Consider the following 19,136-nt stretch of genomic DNA (forward strand, 5'->3'; position numbering starts at 1 on the left):
TGTGTAATACAAGTGTGTTCATATAAGAGCATAATCACAGAACGAATACATCCATATTTATGCTAAATGGGATAGCGTTCAAACCAAAAAGAAATATACCAACATGATGGTGTTACGCCAGCATTCACCATCTGTGCTGTAATCTGCTATGCATATACAATGCAATCTGTAACTATAGTCTATATAAATTATGAAGGTCTGGTCTGTAGCTATTTAGAGAATGTGCAGTTGCATACGCATAGTCTACATGGTGCCAGGAAGTAATGCCTGAAAACAAGAGAAGTTCTGGGAAACAGCTGCTTTAAAATTAAGCGCAACTTACCAAGCATTTCCTCTGGTGTAGGTTAATGTTTAATCACAAACCTCGGTATAGAAAGAAAGAAATAAATTTTAAAAATTTTCAAAGTCAGCTTTCGGCCAACTGTCCTATAAAACAAAATGGAAAAGTATCCGGCCGTTATTTTGCTTGTCAGTACCATCCTGTATCATATATTTAAAGAGTATTGCCAGCAGGGAATCATTATGAGAACCCTTTCCCTTCAGCAGACAGAAATAAGAGATTAGTGCCCACCCTGTACTCCTTGGGAATGCTACAAAAAAACTATTTTTTACTTCCTTTCCATTCTGCATAGATACGCTGACCAATGAGACAATATGTTAAGCTCAGTAATAAGGATGAGAAACTAATACAAAGAGCACTGATATTACACAGCATTGAACCAGAAGACCACCATCTTTTTTGTTGCTCCCAGCACTCATCTCTCATTGGTCTACACTACAACATTGATTGGCCTTGCAGCCAATCAAAGGCCACGGACTGTATTCACAAAGAATCTATGAACAGGATTCCTAGGATTGGTTTCATTTTACCTCACAATGACTGAAGGTTAGGGGATCAGGGATGACCCCTACATCACACATACTCTTCATCAACACAGGCCCAGTTGACAGACGTCCAGAGACATTTCTGAACACCCAAGGTTGTTCAGACCCAAGACTACTGGTGTTAACAGCCAGATCTAGTCAAGGCGGTTTTTTTTTTTTTTTTTTGCATTTTCTTTCTTTAATGGAAGATTGGCCACAACACATTTCTTTCCAGAAGAACGACAAGGCCACAGCACCATCACATTCTAATTTTATTTCATCTGACCTGCAGGCACAGACTATAATCATTACTACATGAACACTTAGATTCCATCGATGTCTTAAATATATGAAGTCAAACCAGTAGATAGGATAGAAAAAAAAAAGCCAGGAGCTCTTTAAAGCCAGATGTTAGATTAAGTACGCTCCTATTCACTGACACATAAGGCGATATCCCTGCACAAGTTTTTTTTTTTCTGTGTTTTATATTTCTTATACATTTTCTATAGTACAGGATACAACCCAGTTTCACAATGTACAGTTTTATTTTCACAGTTGTGCGAACATTATACATTTCTTTAAATCCTTAGATACACCAACGTAGTAAATTCCTCACCCTTAATATTTTTTATAATCTAATATTAATATGCTAATAAATGGACATTTTACACTCTTTCCTCCATAATTTTTTTTATCTGCCAAGAGACAATTTCCATTGTTTTAATCGTCTTTCATGTCCCAACAGAAAAAAGTGCACGCTTTTTTAAGTGTTCATAACGTGAAGACTATTTCAAGCCAGGATAATGGTGACACACAGTTTTGAACATACGTTGACAGTGATAAAGATTTTTATTATACAGCATTATTCACAATTCTTAATATTTGTTCTTTCTCTTCCCCCACCAACCACCCCCATCCACCCCCCCGCCCCCCAAAACCATTTTAGTCATGGTTTTTAAAAACTGGTTGACATTTACACTCATTTGAGTACCAAATAAAAACATTAAAGAATAATGAAAGGGTTGCCCATAGCAACGCGGTCGGTTCATTAACATAACGGTTCAAACGACCCTGCGGACCGTTTCGGGGTCACTGTGACCTGCTGTGTGCACCGAATCTGTTATTTAACAGGAAGTTTCAGCTTCCGGGAGACTGCAAATTGTGGTGCATCGTGGGGGGCGAAACAGACCTTTTAATTTTTCTGCAGTTTTTTCGGATGGTGAGCACTTCACAAAGTGAGACGTCAGCTGACAAAGTTAGCGCTACTCGATAGCAAGCCCGCATCGATCAAGCGACATCTAGATTCACTAAAAAGTCAGGAGGACGCCGAAATCGGCAGGTACACAAGCAGGTCACCCAGAACCACAACCGGAAGTCCCAGGCTAACGGCGGCAGCGGCGGCATGGCTTTGGAGCGGCAGGTTCTTACCTGGCCACGGTGAACTAACATCCTTACTCAAACGGAACACGGCAAAGCGCGGCTCCACGTTACACCTGACGACAGGTCAACATTCCGCCGATGCCAACAGTGGGGCAAACCACTGAGGACTGGACTTGGGGGGGGGGGAGCGCACCCCCCCAGGACCCACAACAAAGGGCTCTTTCCACTTGTGGTGTAAAGGTAATGTATAAAATATTTTTCCTTTTTTTTTTTTACTTTTTTTTTCTCCCCCCCTCCACCCCCCCCATTAAGGAAAGCCATACATTTCATGATTTCTGAAGGGGCAAAATGGTTGCACGTATTTACATAGTGTGTGAAGTTCGCAGTGCCTGGAGATAGCAAGTCTGTGGGCGCGTGCAAGTGCGTGACGCAAGTTTACATTTCCGCGCTTCTCTACGCACGTGTATTGGCCATACGTAAACAGTGAAAGCTCTCGTACATGTGGACACGTGTCTAAATCAATGTCTACTGAAACTTTCCCTCTCTCTTCTATTGTCTTCACTATCAGCAGATCCACTGCAACAGCAAGGCACACGAACAACCTCGATTAGACTTGTGCATGCTGGGTAAAATTCACTCCTGTCCACCAACTAATTTTCCTTTGTGCCGACACACACAAACACACACACACATATATATACACACCAATGCACGCACGCGTGTGCACGCGCACACACACACACACACACACACTGCTCAACAGTCATTCAGAGACGGTGGACTGTTCACAAAATACGGTTCTAATATCATATGCTGATTGACACGTCTCCAAAAACAAAACAAAAAACAAAAAAGAAATGATACTCCACAAGTGATTTAATACTATAAATATATTTCCAGATTTTCATCACTACACTGTGTTCACGTAAGAGATGAATGAGGTCATCAACATGAGCCAAGACCACGGCATGATCAGTTTACTAGTGTGCGACTGTTACGTATGTGCACGAGAGAGAGAGAGAGAGAGACAGAGAGAGAGAGTACTTGTGTAGATGCCAATATACAGACATGATTGAAATGAACACCGATCTTATTGCACAAGGTGTCGGGCAGACAGGGGGTGGGAGTGGGGTGTTGGGGGTGTTGGGGGTTGGGGGGTTTGGGTACTTTTTCTTCTCTTAAAGTCAAACAAAACCCACCGGTGAAACGGCCTTTGTGAACACAGTTCTAAAATCAGTTTTTACCATTACACACGCATTACTCTTATTTAGCATCATTTGTGATGAATTGCAAAAAAAAAAATTTAAAAATCAAAAACACAGTTAATCTATTAGCCAGCTAGGCACGTCTGTCCTTGAGCAACCAGGAGACAGGTATGGCTAGCAAACTACACAAAGGTCAGGGAGACAAACTCAAACAGATTCTTTTTTTTTTTTTTTTTTTTAATTGAATAAATCCAGCCAAATTTTTCCATTCGTTTTCTATTGCAGCCCCTTTCAGCACTAGACTGGCAGCCCAACGTTTTCCGTTTGCGGGCCACACAGCCGGCACCGCTCCGATGTCCTCTCAGCTAGCCGTGTGCCAAAAAGACCGCACGGCCAGCGGGGAAGCACAGCCAACACAAACGGAAACCAAGATGGCCGGGATTACCACGCTCGCAGCGCCCCACCGCCCGTGAAACAAGGCGCCATCTGCGATGAGCTCTTTTACTGACAATTACACACACGTTACCGAGTCAAAATCGTTTCGAGTGTCATCTCCGAGGGTTTTAAAATGGTGCTTACACACGAAGGCCATCGACTGCACCAGTGGGTTTTACTTAACGTCAAACGCTGCGGCATTCGACAAAAGCAGATTTTTATACCGTAGTTTGTTTTTTTTGCATCTTTTTTTTCGTTTTTTTTTTTTTCCTTTTCTTTCGCTCCCCGGCCCGTCCGCCTCTGCGCCTCCTCTGGGGAGGGTCAGTCCACGTACATGGGTGAGCTGGGGGAGGTGGGCATCTGATCCAGGATTCTGCAGACGTAGCTGGCCACGTCCACCGAGCGCTCCTCGTACATCAGTATGAACGCGTGTTTCTGCGAAAATAAAAACAACCCAGCGCGCCTCGTACATCAGTATGAACGCGTGTTTCTGCGAAAATAAAAACAACCCAGCGCGCCTCATACATCAGTATGAACGTGTTTGTTCTCGGATAAAATAAAAACAACCCAGTGCTCCTCGTACATCAGTATGAACGCGTGTTTCTGCGAAAATAAAAACAACCCAGCATGCCTCATACATCAGTATGAACGTGCGTTTCTGCGAAAATAAAAACAACCCAGCGCTCCTCGTACATCAGTATGAACTCGTGTTTCTGCGAAATAACTTTTGTCCACTGAAGGAAATCCCACACGTGGTGGAAAAACTATTACATTTTCAAAAAAAAAAAAAAAAGAAGTGTGAGCAATAAGGGCAAATGCTTACCAGAAGCTCTTTGTACTTTGGCCTTTTCGACTCATCCTTTGTAAGGCTAGGGGGGGAAAAAGGTACATAAAGTTAATGTAGCCAAAATATTCTGCACCACAACACAGCCTCATGCATTACATTACATTACAGGCATTTAGCAGACGCTCTTATCCAGAGCGACGTACAACAAGTGCAACAGTTCAAGGTGCGGAGGTGCAAAGGAAACACACTAGAGTGAAGTAAAGATCGTAGTGCCAGAAGTGACCACACAGATCAGGACTCCAACCCTGTAGGGTAACCTGTTCAGCAAACAAACAAACAATCCTACCAAGTACAAACTAGCACTGAAATCACATTTGCCTAATCAGAATCAGACAAAAACAATCCTGCCAAATAAAAACTAACGTAGCTTCATGTAGCCCTGGGAAAAACTCAAATCCAGCACTACTCAACTCCAGGTCCTGTGGGCCTCAGTCTCTGCAGGTATTTGCTCCAACCAAGCACTACACCACCAGACTTCACCGACTACTTTACCTCCTTGCTTCAGGAAGTAACCTCATTAGTGAAATCTGGAGGTGTAGTGCATGGTTAGAGCAAATACCAGCAGACTCTTTACTTTATTCAGTTTATTTTTTACAGGGACAGTGCACATTAATAAACATTTCTGAAAATGTGCCAGTTTAGCCAGCATGGCTAATTTTCAACCGTCATGTTAAACTCTGCGGCCCACAGGACCACAGGACATGGAGTTCAGCAGCTCTGCTCTAATCTCAAATCACCCATTGGCTGTTAAGTTGCACAAAGAGTGCTTTATGAGGAGAAACATTTAAGCTTCAGTACAAAACAGTTCAGCTTTTTGTGCTGTAAACAGCCTGGCCGGTAAAAATGAACTTGGTGTTTAGTCACTCTGCAGATGTCACTCTGCAGATGCTCCAGTCCTACTCGCCCTTCCACACGAGTGAATGATGTAAGTGCCCACGGAAACCACACATCCCACCACAACTGCAGTAACAGTAAAAACGCTTCACCCTCACACTCAACACACAACTGCAGTAACAGTAAAAACACTTAATTCTGACACTCAACACACAAGTGCAGTAACAGTAAAAAGGCTTCATCCTGACACTCAACACACAAGTGCAGTAACAGTAAAAACACTTCATCCTGACACACTCAACACACAACTGCAGTAACAGTAAAAACACTTCATCCTGACACTCAACACACAACTGCAGTAACAGTAAAAACACTTCATCCTGACACTCAACACACAACTGCAGTAACAGTAAAAAGGCTTCACCCTCACACTCGACACACAACTGCAGTAACAGTAAAAAGGCTTCATCCTGACACTCAACACACAAGTGCAGTAACAGTAAAAACGCTTCATTCTGAAGGCTGTCAGACTGCTCCACGCAGCTCGTGGCTAAATTGGCGTTGTGGTTGAAAGTTCTCACCACAGGTTGACGAAGGCGATGAATTTCGGGGAGAACTGCCGGTCTTCCGAGTTGCTGAGCTGGGGCGGGTCGCCCTTCACCACCTGCGTCAGCTGGTCGAAGACGCTGTTCCACTTTGGGTAGGGGAACCGGCCCGTGGCCAGCTCGTACTGCAGCACAACGAGACAAAGGTGAAGGCGTTCGGCAGCACAAAAAAACGAATCCACACAGACCGCGCCCTTCTGCCCTCGCGGCGCGTGCGCTCGGAAGCCTGAGTCAGCCGGCCGCAGTCACGACGTCTTGTGAGGTAAACGCAGTCGTACGCTGAAAGTCTTAAATGGGCCTTCAGACCTGTAAGGTGTTTAAAATGGCGGGGCGTGAAACGCCTGGAGGGGCGGAAGGCTCCGGACTCACCAGCGTGATCCCCAGGCTCCACACGTCGGACCGCACGTCGTAGCCCTGCCGGGAGGCGCTGGGGTCTATTCTCTCCGGCTGAAAGAGAGAACACGACAGACGGCATTTCAGCCTCATCCGCACAACCTGGGCCTTCAAAAGCTGTGAGGTCACAGATATGCGATTAGAGCGCTCCTAGCTGAACATTCTAATGCTGATGTCACTGAGAGCAGTAGAGTTCTAGAACACTGAAAAAAAAAAAAAAAAACATTCCCAAGAAACCTACTCTTCAAAGGGTTAAATGACAGCACAGCAGTGCTGATCAAGCTCGGACGTACACAAAACCGAAAAGCGCAGTCCGTTCCCTAGATTTCCTTTAATGGACACACACTTTAACCATTCCGCCAGTAGGGGCCGCCAGTTCGCTGGTGGAATGCTTCAGTCCAACACTGCTCCCAACAACAGTAATCATCTAATCGTCAATAACCATCTGTCCCTAAAAAAATACATAGATTGCTTGGCCTCCATTAAAACAGCTGGGGGAACCTCTTATGGGGCATTTTGAACGACGTCTTGGCCAGAACACGAAAAAGGCACATTGGACCTTCACTGATAACCAAGCGAGAAGGAGCTCTTATCTGTCCTGCTTCTCGTCATCCACATACGATCCAGCGGGACGATCCCCAGCGGAACAGTCCCCAGTGGGAAGATCCAGCGGGACAGTCCCCAGCGGGACAGTCCCCAGCGGGATGATCCCCAGCGGGACAGTCCCCAGCGGGACGATCCCCAGCGGGACAGTCCCTAGCGGGACGATCCAGCGGGACAATCCCCAGCAGGATGATCCAGCGGGACAATCCCCAGCGGGATGATCCAGCGGGACGATCCCCAGCGGGACAATCCCCAGCAGGACAATCCAGCAGGACAATCCCCAGCAGGATGATCCAGCGGGATTATCCCCAGCGGGACTGAGCCGCGGTCACTTACCGCCATGTAGGGCCGACACCCGGCGTCTCGGGTCTTGGCGATGGAGTCTACGAGCTGCCCGCTAATGCCGAAGTCACAGAGCTTAATGTTGCCCTTCCTGTCCAGGAGGATGTTGGATGGCTTGATGTCTGCAAGAGGCGAATAATGACCCAAATCAGAGGCACTCGCGCATTTAAAGCAATCGTCCACTCTGACGGTGCGCGCAAGCACAGGTCTGATCAAAGCAGGGGTCTGGGTTAAATAACTGTAGAGGGAGAACATACCTAAAGATAACAAAACTTCACAGAAAAAGCAGAAGAGAGAATACATATGCAGACAGGAACTAAACTACAGGCTGAATGTGAATGCATTCAGATTTCCCAGAATGCACTGCACGATATCAAACGGTGTTGTCAGTGATTTTTTAGGAGGCAGAAGGCTTTGTTTGCAAACCCTGAAGACAAACACAAAACAAAAACTGGAAGCGAGTCAGACGTACTCAACATCAGACGTACTCTAGCAAAGAATCTTGAAAGACTGACTAAAAACGGAAAAACGAAAATCAAGCAATATTCAGACAGGAGAGGGACAAGCCTTACCTCTGTGAATTATTTTCAAGTTTTCTTTTAAGTGGTTAAGTGCTTTCACAGTCTGGAAGACAAAAGACACGGATGAGGGGGAAATCAGGCCTATGACATCACAAAACTGCAAACAAATATTTGTCATGCAGGTCTAGCAAACTCAACGGGTAAATTAAAGTTCCAACTCACAGCTAACGTTATTTTGCCTAGTATTTCCTCGGGAATCACGTCGTCTAATGCACAATATACATATTTGTAGAATTTGTCAAACGAGGTAGACATGAGCTCCATGCAAATCCAACAGTCTCCCTGAAAAAGAGAGAGAGGAAAAAAAAGAACTGATCAAAACTCATTCATAAATTACGATCAAGGGTGATTCACATCGATTCATACGGACGGATTATTTTCCGTACGCGATTTAGATCACAGACACTGCCGGCAGAGATACGACAGGCTAGCCCCAGCTGAGGCTGAAAGCTGCTGATGATAAATAGCAGACGTGGGCTGTTCATTAAATACTGAGATGCCGTGCTATCCGATGCATTTACCTGCAGAGCAGTCACACGGCTGGGCAGAACACACAACACGCAAACCCATGCCAAACTGGACGGAGTGCAGCGTTTCATCTCTCTTTCTTTGCATTACCAGCCAAATTGTCAACAAATGTATAACGAATAATATATACGTGTCATGTAGTCATGACTTGGCGTGGGATCAACCCAAGGTTTCGTTCCAAAGACACCGGCGTTGTGATGTCATGCGGTCCAGTCTCGGTTTAGCTCACCTCCCGGAAGAGAGCGCCGTAGAACTGAGTACGGGACGTGTACGCGCATCCGTCCATCACCACGTCCAGGTTCACTAGCCCTTTCTCTCGTCCTCGTATCCCCGCGACCGGATCCGCTGTGGCCGAGAAGTGACCGCACGTTAAGAGTCTAACAGATCCCAACCTGATCTGCTGTGATGTCACATGACCATACGTTAGAGTCTAACAGATCCCAACCTGATCTGCTGTGATGTCACATGACCATACGTTAGAGTCTAACAGATCCAACGAGGGATGTCACATGACAGAGTGAGGTCTAAGACGGAGAGGAACAGAATCGCGGATGGAATGACAAGAGACTACAGATCAAAACTGGACGAGAGACACAAGACGGGAACAGAGAACGCAGAGAGACAGAGAACGCGGAAGAGGGGACAGAGAGAGACAGAAGAGTGAAGAAAACGGCAGGAAGAGAGCAGGGAGAACAAGAGAGACACGACAGGAGAGAGGGCGAGAGCCGGGGAACGAGAGCATCACCTTGACAGCCATGATCTGGCCGCTGGGCTTGTGCACCATCTTGTTGACGGAGCCGTAGGCGCCCCGCCCGATCTCGCCCAGGTCCTTCAGGTCCTCGGCCGTGAAGTCGCAGTGCTGCTCCGGCGAGATCTTCAGCTTCCCCGACGACTCGATGCTGTGCGTGCGCAGCCTCTCTCTGGAGCACGCAGAGTGGAGGAACAGGAAGTCACTCCCCCCATTCTCTACTCAGAATCAACTTGGAAATCGATTATTGAATGTTCGCAAATAGTTTTTTTAAACTAAAACACAATTTAAAATGCAACTCCTAAACACTCCTCAATTAAGTGAATCTCGGTTAACTACTTCCTCCCAAAAGATCAGAAAACTAGCTTGCAGTCTTCAAAGCATAACAATTCAGAAAGTGGCGTTTCTTTGGAAGTGCTCATTTCCTCATTGCGGCTGCTCTGATGTTAGAGGAAGCTCAGAGCACACAGCAGCTCCAGGCTATTGTGATGTCAGAAAAGGCAGACACAGTACAGAGCAGGAGCCACGCGGCTGAACGCTACTGTGATGTCATAAAACGGCGTCACTGCAGGGCGGGAGCCACATGGCTGATCGCTACTGTGATGTAATAAAAGGGCAGAAGCAGTACAGGGCAGGAGCCACGCGGCTGAACGCTACTGTGATGTCATAAAACTGCGACACTGCGCAGGGCGGGAGCCACAGGGCTGATCGCTACTGTGATGTCATAAAAGTGCGACACTGCGCTCAGAGACGGACGGCACGGAGCTCCACTCACATGTGCGGATTCTGGAAGGGAGGACCCGCTGTGTTGAGTGTGAATCTGGCGGTGGGTTTGATCGGGGGATTAGCGAAATTTAACTTCAGTGCTTTGCGTTTGCCTGTGACAGAGGAGAGAGAGAGACAGAATGAAGTTAGCGCAGATCAGATCAGATCATAGAGACAGGAGAACCACTGCCTTTTACTGGTATGGACCATAACACACACACGCACGGGCACGCACACACACACGCACTCATGCATACACACATGCTCGCACGCACACCATATTTATACCATATCATACATAAAAATGTGTAAATGAGAACACAACTGGAGGATAGAAAAGACAACTGGAAACTGGTATCAAAATGAACAGACAACTTCAACGCCAGGCAACTTCTTTCTACTACTTCTCTATCTTTCAAACCGGTTTACAGTATGTATGTCTGGCTGGTCATTCATGCACACATTAATGCGATCTCAACTGCCTGCAGAGTTGTTTTGTAAATCTAGTTAAACCAGTGGAGAATGATTTCAGCATGTCTGAACATCTCTGAACAGGAGCTGGGGCAGGACAAGCCACGAGAATTTAAGACTTCTCCATCTCCTCCTATTCATTTATGCACATAATTATTTTTTAATATGTGGATTCTTATTTTTAATAACAGGATTATTTTTTAACCTGTTCCACATGAACTGATCCAAACACAGTTTAACACAGTTTAAAATGATGTACAAGTAACCTTCACTCCGTTAAAGTGAACACGGACGCGCCAATTAAAATCTGCACCTCTGATCATAATAAGGTCTAAGCTGACTAATGTTTACCAGCTCGCCGTAAAGGTGGAGATATAACAGGTGCCATTTCCTCTGCCGATGCTGCTCTAACTATGCAGGCCTGCGTCTGCAAACCGAAGCACGCGCATCTGAACAGCACACTCCACACATTTTCTTTACTTGAAAAGCGTTTCTGAGAATAATGTCCAATTTTCCAGAGAGATGACATGGCGCATACGTGCCAGTTAAAGCTCGGCAGGGGTGCAGAGACGCGATACCATGGCAACGACGCCGCCATCAGCATCGACCGCGTGCATGCATCGGCTCTGAGACTGTCACATAAGCTACGCAAGTCTGCGACAACATAAAGATTATCCTGTCCCACCAACGTCTGTGTGGACAAGGCAGAAGCAATCTAACCCCGAAAGAATCCAAACAACCCAAAACAAACCTGAAAAGGGAAAAAAAAAGGAAAGGAAAAGCACGCTGGGGAGCAACGGCACTCAAATCACGGATGAATGGGAACGGTTAGCATTCACAATATGCATGCACACCCTTTCGCAGATGAGCGCCCTCCATAGCCTATCAGAGGGCGATGGATGAGAACCACTAACCACATTTAAAAAGGCAGTAGGAGGCTGTCAATCAGGCATCAAATGTTTTACAGCAATAAAACAGAGCATTTCTAAAAAATAAAAAAAATGACAGTACGTGATGCTCACAAAAAGAAAAAGTTTCAAAACAATGTCGGCCAAACTCTAAAAACCACAGAAGTAAAAAAAGAAATAAAACTAAACTGGCATTAAAGGGCATTGAGAGTCGAGCCATTAAATTAATGTGTGACTTTTGATTAGCAATCACATCAAAATAGCCATTCCCTTTAAGATCCCTGCTTTATTTGGTGACAAGAAACTTCAGCCCACCGAGGATCATTACTTTAATTCTCAAAAGGCATTTCAGATTTAGCCTACACCCAGGTAAGGTGTATAGTTGTGCATCATCAGGGGCTTCCAAGTAAAGGTCCTTATGATGATAGCTGATAAATCCTTAGATGTGCAAACAAACACTATCCCTGGGTTTCGGTTTTTCAGAGGGTGATTCTCAGTGCCCTTTAAGGATTGCTACACAGAGGCGTCAAAATAAGTTAAGAATGGTATGACCCAGGCAGAACCAAAAACAGCTTGGTGGTGGGAGGTTGGGGAGAAGAAATATAAAGAATAACAACATGCAAGTATCCACAATAAATACAGCAAAACTGGTATGACGCCAGCGTCCCCACTCGACGGACGTGGGGGGGGGGGGGGGGCGTGGGGGGTTCTCACCATGGGTCCACACGAAGTCAAGAAGGTGGGGGGGGGGGGCGATGGGAGCCAACGAAAAAAAGGGGAAGAAAAATTGTCAATTAAGTCTCTTCATTCCACGGCCCGTAATGAGAACAGAGAAACAAACATTTTTTTAAATGGTGCCTGAAGAGAGAGAACCAAAATGCACACTGGACTGAACGGTAGCCGTGACCTGCTCCAAACAGGCCGTCCCGCACACAGAGCTTTACAGGCCGGAACTCTGGCGCTGGAGAGATGAGGAACGTTCCGGAACACCTGGAGCTTAGAGTGTTCCAGAACATGCCAACCTCCCATACCTCACCTTCTTACCGTCAGCGGAGTGAAACATAAGTAACGGCTGCACCGACAAGATGGTGTTGCCGACCAGAAACCTCACTCAATTTGAGAATTAAATGTTTTTTTTTTTGGGTCTTTTTTTTAAAAGAAGTTGTCATGTTGATGTGAGAGTTATTTCGTGTACAGTCATTCTTTGGCCATCGGTTCCCCCAAGCTCCATGGTCAAGGTGGAGAGAATATCCTAAAAATGACACTGCAGCTGCAAATGAACCGTATGTAAGTCCAGTTCCCAGTGGACACACCGCGGCACAACTGTCACCCAGGACCACTCCCACAGCTCATCGTTTCTCATACGTTTTTCATCGTTTAGACATCGAGTATTTTTCTTTGCACGGAACCAAAATCCTCTTGCTCGGAAACGCCACACATCGGCAGGCCATTCATGACGTGACCCCCGTGATCGCTTCAGCAATACACCGGTCCTTTGATGACCAGCCAACATTCAAGGTCACCTCCATCCGCCAGTGACGCAGTCAGACGGCAATCAGCAAAGAAGTCTTCTGATTGGGCGCCGAGTCTGAGCTAAAGGACACAGGGCTGGGAGTTCTATTCGGCCAGGAATAACAATGCCTGAAAAAATAAACATCTCTTGGGCGAAGTCTCAAACGCTCACTTAGGAGGAAGACGATTCTCACCTAAACCTGCACAAATAATGATCACATAACGGCACGGAGACCAACTGTGCAAATAATACAAGTCAATCTCAGAGGTAGGTTTTAACAGAGACGTTTCAAGTGGCACAATGTTTAAAAAAAACTGATGACATCGCCATTCATTTCACCAATTATGCTCGCGATAATTTCCGCAAATTAGAATGACAGCATTAGCAAAAAAAAAAAAACAATACATCTTTCTATTGTTCAACCATTTGATCAGCCACACATTTGACATTACAGTGTTTTCAATGTACAATGTGTTCCTTTTCAACCATCTCTGTTGATGTCTGTAAGTAAAATAACATTATCGTGAAATCGAATGTTCTACTAAAAAGGACACAGTGCAGCTGTCACATTCATGTTTTAAACACACAGAATGCAGTGGTGACAAATTAATTAACAATGCTGCACACGATTGCTAGCAAATGTTTTTAAATCCAATTTTTTTTATCACAAATCCACTTTTGTCTTGGACACACAATGATCTACTAATCCTACCCAAGAGCATAGCAGATATGACTCTCCCTTAAACATATACAGTGCAGATGTGTCTCTCCCTTACACATATGCAGTACAGATATGTCTCTCCCTTAAACACATCCAGTACAGATGTGACACTCCCTTAAACACATCCAGTACAGATGTGACTCTCCCTTACACATATCCAGTACAGATGTGACCCTCCCTTAAACACATCCAGTACAGATGTGTCTCTCCCTTAAACATATACAGTGCAGATGTGTCTCTCCCTTACACATATGCAGTACAGATATGTCTCTCCCTTAAACACATCCAGTACAGATGTGACTTTCCCTTAAACACATCCAGTACAGATGTGTCTCTCCCATAAACATATCCAGTACAGATGTGACTCTCCCTTAAACACATCCAGTGCAGATGTGACCCTCTCTTATACATATCCAGCACAGATGTGACCCTCCCTTAAACACAGCCAGCACAGATGTGACGTCCCTTAAACACATCCAGTACAGATGTGACCCTCCCTTAAACACATCCAGTACAGATGTGACCGTCCCTTAAACACATCCAGTACAGATGTGACCCTCCCTTAAACACAGCCAGCACAGATGTGACCCTCCCTTAAACACAGCCAGCACAGATGTGACCGTCCCTTAAACACATCCAGTACAGATGTGACCCTCCCTTAAACACATCCAGTACAGATGTGACCCTCCCTTAAACACATCCAGTACAGATGTGACCCTCCCTTAAACACAGCCAGCACAGATGTGACCCTCCCTTAAACACATCCAGTACAGATGTGACCCTCCCTTAAACACATCCAGTACAGATGTGACCCTCCCTTAAACACATCCAGTACAGATGTGACCCTCCCTTAAACACAGCCAGCACAGATGTGACCCTCCCTTAAACACATCCAGTACAGATGTGACCCTCCCTTAAACACAGCCAGCACAGATGTGACCCTCCCTTATACATATCCAGTACAGATGTGACCCTCCCTTAAACACAGCCAGCACAGATGTGACCATCCCTTAAACACATCCAGTACAGATGTGACCCTCCCTTATACATATCCAGTACAGATGTGATCCTCCCTTAAACACAGCCAGCACAGATGTGACCATCCCTTAAACACAGCCAGTACAGATGTGACTCTCCCTTATACATATCATTTTTACAATTACAATTTTGTGCACGTTCAGCACGCTGTTTAGTTCGCCTCCGTGCTTCAAACATCTTCGGAATAAATTCTAATAGTTTATCAGTATTCTACGGAGCGTTCTCCTATTAACTTGTGGAGTTCCGCTCCCAGTTATGAGTAAACAGTTTTGAAACGAGAGATACTCTATAGATACTCCCTCAGAAGAACCTGCACAGGCTACCTGACAAATTAGGTAAAAGACGTTTTACGACTAGCTTTAATTCTTATTCTTGTAGTTAGCATACATTTTTCATAATTCTTCTCTGACTGCTTTCAGTGGGTTCGTGCACAGAAGCCATGGTCCTGTAGAACAAGTTGCTGGCTTACATTTTGGAATTTAGCAAATGCCCCCATCCAGAGCAATTCACACTGATTACATTTCACATACATTTTCATTTTCACACAGCTGAATATCCACTGAAAACAATTCGGCTTAGCTTAAGTACCGTGCACAAGGGTTCAATGGCAGCATCCCACAGTGGCGGAGGAACAAGCCCAGCTCCCTAACTGCTATGCTACACTGGCCCGCAGTTCTGCCCCCGCCTCCTCTCTCCAACGCTGCATCATCCACAGGGCACAGAATGAACATGCCGTCCTGGTTCTACACGTGAGCGTGGAGGCCCAGCTTCTCAACCGAATCATCTTACGCACACTGGGTTTCAACGTCCTTCACAGTCACTACACACAACATGTCTCCGCCACAGCACGTGCCAACAGAATAGGATTACAATGCAGGGAGTGACTTTGGAGTGAAAGTGGAGTTTCATTCAATTTTTACCATTAAGAAAAAGTAAGTTATATCACAACTAGTTGATGATAGCATTAAAACAGTTATAGAAGAAAACAATTCCATATGATTATTGAACTTGGTGCTCTTTATGTTGTCTTCACTGAGATCTTACAACAGCTAGAATATACATAATATAATACATGGCCTGTTCTCGCCATTACGTTATGTCATAATGAGCCATGAGCCTCATTGACAATAAAAAACGTGCATTACTCTCCTAAACACAAATGCCTTCTTATACATCACATATTTGTATGTAAAAAAGGACTGTTTATACAGAGGTACAAGCTCCGGGGAATCTTCCGCTCCAAAGGAAACACATCGCTCAGATATTTGGCACACACAAATGAACCAAAATAATATGGTCCATTTCTCCATAATTCATTCCTACACTAAAATTCAAGTAGACGGTACCTGTTTCGCTCTGACACCTCCAGCACGTGTTGGTTTCTGCAAAAAAATAGAATAAAACGTTTACAGTGTGCATGTTGCATTATTAATATCCAATGACAAACACTCTTAAGTCGTTTTTCAATCTTGAGGCCTAAAACCTTAGTTAGCTAAACGTTGACATTGATCAACAATCTTCTTTAAGATGCACGTACAGTACAGGGTCAGGTAAGTTATACATCTATCCAATGCGCTGTTATTCGCAAACATATTGATAGTCTAGCCGATGTCTTGTCTATGAACGTGATTAGATAGCCGTTTGGCTAACAATCTGTTCGGTAGATTTTCGTGGAATCATCCAGGCAGCTAACACACTACATCGCAACATATATCCACTTATGTGCCGCATCAGGCAGCCAGCAATAACCTTCCTCACGTTTAGATAGCAAACCATCTTGCGAGATGAAATGCGATTTATATACACAAGTAGTAGGCTGACATAGCCAGTTAGCTGTTGTTCTGTTAAATATTACTGTAAATATGTTAAGGCTACCAAGAAATAATACCTTAACTCCTAATATTCTTGGTTTGCGATCTTAACAAGCTAACTTATCTAGTAAGGCACATAGCTAAGCAAGGCCTTGAATTGAGCTAACGTTAGATAGTAAACTACAGGCTAGCTGATGAGCAATTCAAAATGTAAGGCGACTGAACACATCTGTCTGATTGAAACGAATGGTGTAATTACTAGATTAGTCTTATTACTCGCATAGCCACCGAGCAATATTCTTAACCATAATCAATCTACCTGTTTCAGTAAAACACAAACAAGGCCCCGTTAGTCTAATAATAATATCGTAGACTAGCTAGTTGCCTAGCTGTCTAGTTAGCCAACGTTAGCTACCTAGCTGGTTAGCTAGGTAGGCTACGTGTATGCAAATGATTAAACGTGTAGTTTCGAAATGCATTGGTCAGTGAATTAACACATTTTCTGACCCATGTTGCTTCCGTGATTCTTGAGATTTTTACAGAAATCCTTAGCGGTCAAAAAACTGGCAAGTCAAGCTCCTTGAGAGAGGCCTAGCTGATAACCCAGCAAACTAAGCTGCATCACGGTGCAGCGGTGGCAGAGTTGGGTCACTTCGCCAATCCTGTAAGGTATCTAACGTTAGCTAGCGACTCGATTCAGATTAAATAAAGAGGAAAACCGACGACAGCGGGCCGTTCCGTTCGCGAATCTTACCCTGCATGCTGCTCATGGTCGTTATGTGTTGAGACTGGGATTGGTGGTGGTGTGGCAGAGCTGTAGATCCTGCGCTATTGCTGTTGTGGCTGGAGGAGGTTGTTGAGTTGCTGCTAGGGCTGTGAGTCGCCATTGTTAACGGGCTTGAATTCCACCAGCAGCACAGCGCTGCAATGCAGTCAGAGAGACCGAGAGTAATTCTACCCTCTTCTGAGACAGGACACCTAGCTACTTAACGTCAGCTAGCTGTCCACGGCGCTCCGTTGCACGGCTTCTATATGGACTATATTATTCGGTCCAGCTAACCCCCAAGATGCACGAATCGAAGAAAAACACCAAGCTAGCTAGCTACCAAATTGAGCACAGCAGTATATGCCCGGGCTTCAATCCAGATTCAAACCATTTCATAACAGACACGGGACCCCTAGCTTCAGTATTCAGCACTGCACTACCCAGGGCTCAGCTGACCGAAACTACAGGTTTGGGGGCGGGGGAAGAGGGTGCTGGCGGAAATTCCCGTTCGCCACCTGCCAAAAAGCAAATGAATGTTTAAATGCTGTAGGCTAGCATTTTGCTTTATCAGTTTGCTCATATTTTTCGCAGTCAGTGTTGGTCAGTCTTATGAATAGCCAGCGTATATAGCCTGTTTTATTCATAAGCAGTTCTCTTGAGGTTTAAATAGGATGGATTTGGATGGCAGATATCTATGCCATCTGCCAAGTTACAGCTTGGCGAAGCATGCCCCATACCTATTCAGCACAGAGAGTTTGGCACTTTCCAGGGTTTCCTACAGAAATAACCACAATAACCACAGAATCTCAGCCCTTAAGAACATTAAAGGCAGACTATGCAGGATTTTTTTTTTACTTTAAAATATTATAAAATAATATTAAGGCATTTCTTCGGTGCACTGGCAATCTATGTCATTACTTGGTTTCAGAGCCTATGTTTTGGGATCAGATTTCAACAAAGTGTTTGCTGCTGGTGTGCTGCAATGGCAGATGCTAAGTTGCCTAGATACAGCAAAGCAATTCAAATTAAAATTAAAAATAATCCAACAGGGCTTGTTCAAAAACTAGCATCAACCTTGGAATTACTTTTCTTTGGTGGCATTAGCTGTTGCCAAGGAGATGAAAAGCGACTTGGAGTTGGACCTGTAAGTAGCTAGTTACCCAATTCTAACTAAATGTCCAGGGGGGTATTTCAGGAAGCAGGATTGTTGAGTTGCTAGATAACTGCATTGTCCCATGTGCTATGGGGTAGACTCAGTGTAAAGATAATTATAACATTGCCTAATTACTGTTACCATCTATATGGAATCATTCATCTTGCTATTATATTTTAAATATCTCTGACCACCTCATCTCTTCACTTGACATTTTGCTTGAAGCTCTCAATGGTGTGTCCTCAATGGAAGTGTGAGTGGGGTTTACAAACACATAGTCTACAAGAGCCACAAGAGCCTACATAGTATGCATTTAACTTCTAAAATAAATGCAGCTACCTTTATTTGTGGAACAGTTGCATTTATTTGTGGATTTGCTGCATTTATTTGTGGAACTGTTGCATTTATTTGTGGATTTGCTGCATTTATTTGTTCATCAGTTACATTTATTTATTTATTTTAGTGAAAATAATAACCCCATACAAACGCTACATTTTAAAATGAATGTTAGCTTGGCCTACAGATCATCTGCAGACATACAAAAAACTAGTAGGTCTATGATGTAGCCTGTACAATAATCCATTGAAAACACACCGTAATCCATTTAAAAATGACAAATACTTTC

General features: G+C 44.6%; 1 pseudogene; it reads right to left on the minus strand.

The window, feature by feature from the left end:
* Nucleotides 1-1,123: 1,123 nt before the first annotated feature.
* On the minus strand, nt 1,124-17,823 carry LOC135244216 (dual specificity mitogen-activated protein kinase kinase 4-like; annotated as a pseudogene).
* Between the last annotated feature and the right edge of the window lie 1,313 nt (nt 17,824-19,136).

Source organism: Anguilla rostrata, chromosome 17, assembly GCF_018555375.3.
Source record: "Anguilla rostrata isolate EN2019 chromosome 17, ASM1855537v3, whole genome shotgun sequence".
Taxonomy (NCBI): Eukaryota; Metazoa; Chordata; class Actinopteri; order Anguilliformes; family Anguillidae; genus Anguilla; species Anguilla rostrata.